This window comes from Salvelinus alpinus, chromosome 30 (assembly GCF_045679555.1).
Source record: "Salvelinus alpinus chromosome 30, SLU_Salpinus.1, whole genome shotgun sequence".
Lineage (NCBI taxonomy): Eukaryota > Metazoa > Chordata > Actinopteri > Salmoniformes > Salmonidae > Salvelinus > Salvelinus alpinus.
This window is the reverse complement of record NC_092115.1, coordinates 40,958,116-40,967,140: the sequence shown is the minus strand read 5'-3', so window position 1 is coordinate 40,967,140 and position 9,025 is coordinate 40,958,116.

Below are 9,025 nucleotides of genomic sequence, written 5' to 3'. Positions count from 1 at the left end.
ACACAGAAATAAACAAATTTAGTCATATTATATAAAAACACTCAAAGTAATGGATATGGAGCATCTATGGCCTCAGTTACACCTGGCACCTAAATGTGACTTCTGTCATCTGATCACTCCAAGCTGCATTAGGTTCAGATCTACCAGGATGGGCCTTTGACATAGTCTGGATGCAGTCAGGCCACCAAATATGCATCAGCAATGTAAAGAGATGAGTGGGGAAAAGTACATTTACACAAATGACCTTCATAATAAATTAAATGTTATTTGTCACATATATATGTTATTGCGGGTGTAGCTAAATTGTGTTCCTAGCTCCAACAGTGTAGTAATATCTAACTAAATGCTTGTGTAATATCTAACAATTTCACAACAAAAACCTAATACACACAAATCTAAGTAATAGAATAAGAATATCTAAATATATGGACAAGCAATGTCAGAGCGGCATAGACAAATACAGTAGAATAGGATAGAATACAGTATATACATATGAGATGAGTAATGCATAGACTAAGATACAGTAGAATAGGATAGAATACAGTATATACATATGAGATGAGTAATACATAGACTAAGATACAGTAAAATAGGATAGAATACAGTATATACATATGAGATGAGTAATGCCAGATATGTAAACATTATTAAAGTGACTAGTGTTCCATTCCTTAAAGTGGCCAATGATTTCAAGTCTGTGTATGTAGGCTGCAGCCTCTCTGTGTTAGTGATGACTATTTAACAGTCTGATGGCCTTGAGATTGAAAAACAGATTCTGTCTCTCGGTCCCAGATTTAATGTACCTTGTGGATGATAAAGGGGCGAAGAGGCAGCGGCTCAGGTAATAACGAAGAACAAATGTGTGTGCCTGAGGGGAAATGCACTTTCATATAGCCAAAAGGGGTGAGAAATTACACCAATACCAGTGGACAATTTGCACTAATGTATATAAACATATTCCCTTTTGCTGACGTGATGAACCGCTAAGGGGACATAAATATTTACCATCTAAACCATGTGTGACCTCTCACCTCTCTGGCTGTAGAAGTGTTCTTCCTAACCAGTCCCTCAACAGCTCCCTGACTGAGCTCCACCCTCACTGAGTCTTCAGAGGAAAGGAAGGCTGAGGAGGGATGGAAGGATGAATGGATCAGTCAGTCAATAAAGTGTAGAGCTGCTGTCTGACAAAATCACTATTTTAGTAGTTCATTAAAACTTCTTCTTAATAGGGGGCGCTGTTTTCACTTTGAAAAATCGTGCCCAAATTAAATGGCCTCGTACTCTGTTCTAGATCATACAATATGCATATTATTATTACTATTGGATAGAAAACACTCTGAAGTTTCTAAAACTGTTTGAATTATATCTGTGAGTAAAACAGAACTCATTTGGCAGCAAACTTCCAGACAGGAAGTGAAAATTCTGAAAATGGGGCTCTGTGTCAGGGCCTGCCTATTCAACTGGCTTATATTTATGGATCTATATGCACTTCATACGCCTTCCACTAGATGTCAACAGGCAGTAGAAGGTTGAATGGGGTGTCTAGCTTGATGTGAGGCCGAATGAGAGCTTTTGGAGTGACAGGTCTGCTCTTTTGTCAGTTTTCAACTGCGCACAGGGGAACTCCACATTGTCTTCTGAAATGCGTTACGTATACACGACGAAATGCTCCGGCTCTGATTTTATTGGATACATATGAGAAAAACATCATAAAGTAGGATTTTTCAACCGAGTTTGACCAGTTTATTCAACGTTTGTTGGGACTTTTGGAATTTTTCGTTCCAGGCGCAACGATTTCTTGGACATGTGTCCTCCACATGGCTAGCCAAAGTTGCTAATTCGACAGAAGAAATGGACATTCTAAACAAACAAACAACAATTTATTCTGGAACTAGGACTCCTTGCACAACATTCTGATGGAAGATCATCAAAAATAAGAGAATATTTATGATGTTATTTCGTATTTTTGTGTTTTATGTTGGCTCCAACAAGGCGGAGAATTGTAGGGCGCTGTCTCACAATATTGCATGCTGTATGTTGTACTAAAGTTATTTTTAAAAATCTAACACAGCGGTTGCATTAAGAACCAGTGTATCTTTCATTTGCTGTACAACATGTATTTTTTAGTAAAGTTTATGATGAGTTCTTTGGTTAGATTAGGTGACTGTCCAAAATATCTCCGGACATTTTGGTGCATTGTGGCTACGTATTCACAATGTAAAACCACGATTTGTAGCTCTAAATATGCATATTTTCGAACAAAACATAAATGTATTGTATAACATGATGTTATAAGACTGTCATCTGATGAAGTTGTCCAAAGGTTAGTGATTCATTTTATCTCTATTTCTGGGTTTTGTGAAAGCTATGTTGGCGGTGAATAAATGGCGTTGTCTGTTTGGCTATTGTGGTGAGCTAATATAAATATATATATTGTGTTTTCGCTGTAAAACACTTAAAAAAGCGGAAATATTGGCTGGATTCACAAGATGTTTATCTTTCATTTGCTGTACACCATGTATTTTTCATAAATGTTTTAGTATTTATGTATTTCACGTTGCTCTCTGTAATTATTCTGGCTGTTTTGGTGCTATTTGTGATGGTGGCTGCAATGTAAAACTACGATTTATACCTCAAATATGCAAATTTTCGAACAAAACATAAATGTATTGTATAACATGATGTTATAAGACTGTCATCTGATGAAGTTGTTCAAGGTTAGTGATTAATTTTATCTCTATTTGTGGGTTTTGTGAAAGCTACCTATGCGGTGGAAACATGGTGAAAACATGGCGTTGTGTGTTTGGCTATTGTGGTGAGCTAATATAAATATATATTGTGTTTTCGCTGTAAAACATTTTAAAAATCAGAAATGATGGCTGGATTCACAAGATGTTTATCTTTCATTTGCTGTATTGGACTTGTGATTTCATGAAATTATATTATATGATATCCCTGTCGCGTTAGGCTAGGCTATGTTAGGCAGCTTTTTTGATGAGGAGGATCCCGGATCCTCGTTAGAGGTTAAAGTAAATAAGGCTTTATGACTGCTGAATACCAACTATCAATCACTTAGATAATGTATTTTCAGGTAGAGATACATCCTTGAGATGTCCCTAGCCCGTTGAAGTTGACATTTAAAATGGTTAAGGAAGGGTTTAGGGTAGGGATGTCCCAAGGATCCCGGATAGCATTGACCATTGTGCAGTCTTCTGTCTCTTTTACATAGCAGGTGATGGGTTCTGACTTCTGAACTTGAAATTATGAAATATCCTTATTATGTGAAATTGAATGAAACAATAATGTATGTTGATGCTAATTTGTTGTACAATGTTCCATGATGTTTCTATATGATAACAATAGCCTAATATATTTAATATGCCATATACTATTTTTTAACTGTTTCACTAATTCATTTTAATTAACTTAATCATTATGATTCAACGTCAGTTCACCGTCTCACCTCATACTGTATTGGAGCAGCAGCAGCTGACTGCCCGGTTCAACGTCAGTTCACCGTCTCACCTCATACTGTATTGGAGCAGCAGCAGCTGACTGCCCGGTTCAACGTCAGTTCACCGTCTCACCTCATACTGTTTTGGAACAGCAGCAGCTGACTGCCCGGTTCAACGTCAGTTCACCGTCTCACCTCATACTGTATTGGAGCAGCAGCAGCTGACTGCCCGGTTCAACGTCAGTTCACCGTCTCACCTCATACTGTATTGGAGCAGCAGCAGCTGACTGCCCGGTTCAACGTCAGTTCACCGTCTCATCTCATACTGTATTGGAGCAGCAGCAGCTGACTGCACGGTTCAACGTCAGTTCACCGTCTCACCTCATACTGTATTGGAGCAGCAGCAGCTGACTGCCCGGTTCAACGTCAGTTCACCGTCTCACCTCATACTGTATTGGAGCAGCAGCAGCTGACTGCCCGGTTCAACGTCAGTTCACCGTCTCACCTCATACTGTATTGGAGCAGCAGCAGCTGACTGCCCGGTTCAACGTCAGTTCACCGTCTCACCTCATACTGTATTGGAGCAGCTGACTGCCCGGTTCAACGTCAGTTCACCGTCTCACCTCATACTGTTATGGAGCAGCAGCAGCTGACTGCCCAGTTCAAAATCAGTTCACCTTCTCACCTCATACTGTATTGGAGCAGCAGCAGCTGACTGCCCGGTTCAAAGTCAGTTCACCGTCTCACCTCATACTGTATTGGAGCAGCAGCAGCTGACTGCCCGGTTCAACGTCAGTTCACCGTCTCACCTCATACTGTATTGGAGCAGCAGCAGCTGACTGCCCGGTTCAACGTCAGTTCACCGTCTCACCTCATACTGTTTTGGAGCAGCAGCAGCTGACTGCCCGGTTCAACGTCAGTTCACCGTCTCACCTCATACTGTATTGGAGCAGCAGCAGCTGACTGCCCGGTTCAACGTCAGTTCACCGTCTCACCTCATACTGTTATGGAGCAGCAGCAGCTGACTGCCCAGTTCAAAATCAGTTCACCTTCTCACCTCATACTGTATTGGAGCAGCAGCAGCTGACTGCCCGGTTCAAAGTCAGTTCACCGTCTCACCTCATACTGTATTGGAGCAGCAGCAGCTGACTGCCCGGTTCAACGTCAGTTCACCGTCTCACCTCATACTGTATTGGAGTAGCAGCAACTGACTTGATCGTTGATGCTAATCAGCATGTTTGAATCTGAGAGTAAATAGAGCCGACTACACTCTAAAAATGAAGGGTTCAACTGGAGTTGTTCTCAGATCCCCTAAGATCCGTAGGGTTCTTGGTCAATGAAAAACAGCCACAAAAGGTTCTTCAAAGAACTTGTTAGAAGGTGGGTTCATCGAGGAACCTCCGTTGTTGCAGAACTTCTTCCAGGAACTTCGCAATTACAACTGAAAACGACGGTGACAAGTTTTGATGCGACAACAGTTAAAAAGGTTAAGTTGGGTTGATGTTTGACTCTGAATATCTCTCGAAATAATTTATTATAATAATATAACATATTAATAATGAATAACGAAGACAATTCTGGTTTTCTGTGAATAGCTTCCATAACGTTACTATAGTTAATTAACGTAAATATTAGAAAGCCGGGTTTGACCGTCGGCGTTGTATGAGCTACAGTACAGTACCGTTATCTAGCTAGCTAACGTTATGTCCCAACTAGGCAGAACTAGGTTTGGATTATTTCCCTGAACTATATTCTTTCCCATATATTGTATATCGTTTCCATAAAGCCAACATGGCTTTACACTCATTAACGTAAGTTTCCAATCTAAAGCAGTTCTCACTTTTGTTAGAATGAACTAGCTAACGTTAACTAACTAACTAACTAACTAAGGACGGCGACCTGTCCAGACGAGATGTTACAACGAACTGAATCGTCAATGGAGGGCTTCCTCTTTATATAGCCTGCTACAGCATGCAATACTATTAACACACAAGGGGGCATAACGTTACATGTACAATACTGTAATGAAACAGCAGGGAGCAGGTCTCGAACCCTCGACCCTCTAGCCCGAAGTCCAGCGCGCTATCGACTGTGCCGCAAAAGCATGCTCGTGCGGTAGTTACACTACTCCCTCCTTTCAAAGAGCGCGTCCTCGCGCTAGCTTGCGACTCTACGTCTTACAGGAACGCGCTCACCGGCCAAGCACACGCACTGTCGTGGATGCAAGGTTCGATCACTTCTGACACCAATGTAATGAAACAGCAGGGAGCAGGTCTCGAACCCTCGACCTTCTAGCCCGAAGTCCAGCGAGCTATCGACTGTACCGCAAAAGCATGCTCGTGGGGTAGAGTCGATTTCCGCGTTTATAAACCCAGGGTCGTTACAATACTATCCCATTTTGGAAACGTTACATGTTCAATACTATCCCATTTTGGAAACGTTACATGTACGCCCCCTTGTGGAGGGAAATTAATATCTTAGATGGTAGCTGTAGATGGGATTCAAATGCACAATGGTATTAATACAGTGTCTAGACTACCTCTTTTGTATAAATGCCCTTCAGAATCCAAACACAGTATTGCCACGCATCAAAATGTTGCGTATAATCTTTCAAGTCAGCCTGATAAAATATTGAACAATTTGTGTACAAAGATATCTTGAAATGTGATATTAGGCCTGTATGGCAGTACTGTTACTGTATGGCAGTACTGTATTGGCTAGTGCTTTCTCCAATATGTTCTTCTATTTTGCATTCAATTGTATGCTGATGCCATTTATCTGTTAATATTTATTAAATAAATATTTTTTAATGCTTGTAAGACTATTCTTTGACATTTTCTCTTCCTTTGAAATTCTTATCGGACAGAACATAGACACAATGCAATTGGGATCAAGAAGAAGGTACAGATATGTTGTAGGACAGCTGCATTTGAAGTGTACATTTAACCTACATAGCAGTCAATACAAACTGACATCTATTAGCATACAAATGTGTGCAAATGATCTTTTCAGATCTTCTCAGAAATGAATCAAGTCCATGGAATGGATATAGACAAAAAGATAATTCAAGGACTATCAGAGGTTGAGAGGCGAGCCTGGAGTGAGGACATCATCCTGCTATTTTGACAGTCCCTGAAGGACAATACAGATGAGGGATTTGCTCTTATTCCTTCCCTTTCTCTAATGTATTTTGTAATAAAATTAGCAAGTGTAGTAAGATCATTGCTTTACTTTACTAGGACTGGAGACCACAGCAGCGATTCTGCTCTTGCCCAACCTCTTCAATGAGGACCCGAGTGGCCTTTATGTCCGTGACAAGGTATGCCTATGCACCAATCATCTGTTTCTTCATAAACATAGGTGTGCATGCTTATATAAAACTACAGCTGAACAGTTGTTCTGTTCTTTGTTAATTGTATGTGTATTAATCTTTTCTTACTTTTGTTGACACAGATTTCACCGCTCTTCACTCCTTTACTGCACATCGGCGGAAATCCATTTCACCATTAGAGTGAAATCCTGCTGGCCTTTGATGGGGAGAACATCCACACTCTCGAGGATGTCCCCATGGGACTTGCAGCTCTGCTAGGGAAGTATTTTTTATTTTCCCTTAAATTTCCCCAAAATGTCAGAAAAACACTTACAGTGGGGCAAAAAAGTATTTAGTCAGCCACCAATTGTGCAAGTTCTCCCACTTAAAAAGATGAGAGAGGCCTGTAATTTTCATCATAGGTACACTTCAACTATGACAGACAAAATGAGAAAAAAAAATCCAGAAAATCACATTGTTGGATTTTTAATGAATTTATTTGCAAATTATACATTTACATTTAAGTCATTTAGCAGACGCTCTTATCCAGAGCGACTTACAAATTGGTGCATTCACCTTATGATATCCAGTGGAACAACCACTTTACAATAGTGCATCTAACTCTTTTAAGGGGGGGGGGGGGTTAGAAGGATTACTTTATCCTATCCTAGGTATTCCTTAAAGAGGTGGGGTTTCAGGTGTCTCCGGAAGGTGGTGATTGACTCCGCTGACCTGGCGTCGTGAGGGAGTTTGTTCCACCATTGGGGTGCCAGAGCAGCGAACAGTTTTGACTGGGCTGAGCGGGAACTGTACTTCCTCAGAGGTAGGGAGGCGAGCAGGCCAGAGGTGGATGAACGCAGTGCCCTTGTTTGGGTGTAGGGCCTGATCAGAGCCTGAAGGTACGGAGGTGCCGTTCCCCTCACAGCTCCGTAGGCAAGCACCATGGTCTTGTAGCGGATGCGAGCTTCAACTGGAAGCCAGTGGAGAGAGCGGAGGAGCGGGGTGACGTGAGAGAACTTGGGAAAGTTGAACACCAGACGGGCTGCGGCGTTCTGGATGAGTTGTAGGGGTTTAATGGCACAGGCAGGGAGCCCAGCCAACAGCGAGTTGCAGTAATCCAGACGGGAGATGACAAGTGCCTGGATTAGGACCTGCGCCGCTTCCTGCGTGAGGCAGGGTCGTACTCTGCGAATGTTGTAGAGCATGAACCTACAGGAACGGGTCACCGCCTTGATGTTAGTTGAGAACGACAGGGTGTTGTCCAGGATCACGCCAAGGTTCTTAGCACTCTGGGAGGAGGACACAATGGAGTTGTCAACCGTGATGGCGAGATCATGGAACGGGCAGTCCTTCCCCGGGAGGAAGAGCAGCTCCGTCTTGCCGAGGTTCAGCTTGAGGTGGTGATCCGTCATCCACACTGATATGTCTGCCAGACATGCAGAGATGCGATTCACCACCTGGTTATCAGAGGGGGGAAAGGAGAAGATTAATTGTGTGTCGTCTGCATAGCAATGATAGGAGAGACCATGTGAGGATATGACAGAGCCAAGTGACTTGGTGTATAGCGAGAATAGGAGAGGGCCTAGAACAGAGCCCTGGGGGACACCAGTGGTGAGAGCACGTGGTGCGGAGACAGATTCTCGCCACGCCACCTGGTAGGAGCGACCTGTCAGGTAGGACGCAATCCAAGCGTGGACCTTGCCGGAGATGCCCAGCTCGGAGAGGGTGGAGAGGAGGATCTGATGGTTCACAGTATCAAAGGCAGCCGATAGGTCTAGAAGGATGAGAGCAGAGGAGAGAGAGTTAGCTTTAGCAGTGCGGAGCGCCTCCGTGACACAGAGAAGAGCAGTCTCAGTTGAATGACTAGTCTTGAAACCTGACTGATTTGGATCAAGAAGGTCATTCTGAGAGAGATAGCAGGAGAGCTGGCCAAGGACGGCACGTTCAAGAGTTTTGGAGAGAAAAGAAAGAAGGGATACTGGTCTGTAGTTATTGACATCGGAGGGATCGAGTGTAGGTTTTTTCAGAAGGGGTGCAACTCTCGCTCTCTTGAAGACGGAAGGGACGTAGCCAGCGGTCAAGGATGAGTTGATGAGCGAGGTGAGGTAAGGGAGAAGGTCTCCAGAAATGGTCTGGAGAAGAGAGGAGGGGATAGGGTCAAGCGGGCAGGTTGTTGGGCGGCCGGCCGTCACAAGACGCGAGATTTCATCTGGAGAGAGAGGGGAGAAAGAGGTCAAAGCACAGGGTAGGGCAGTGTGAGC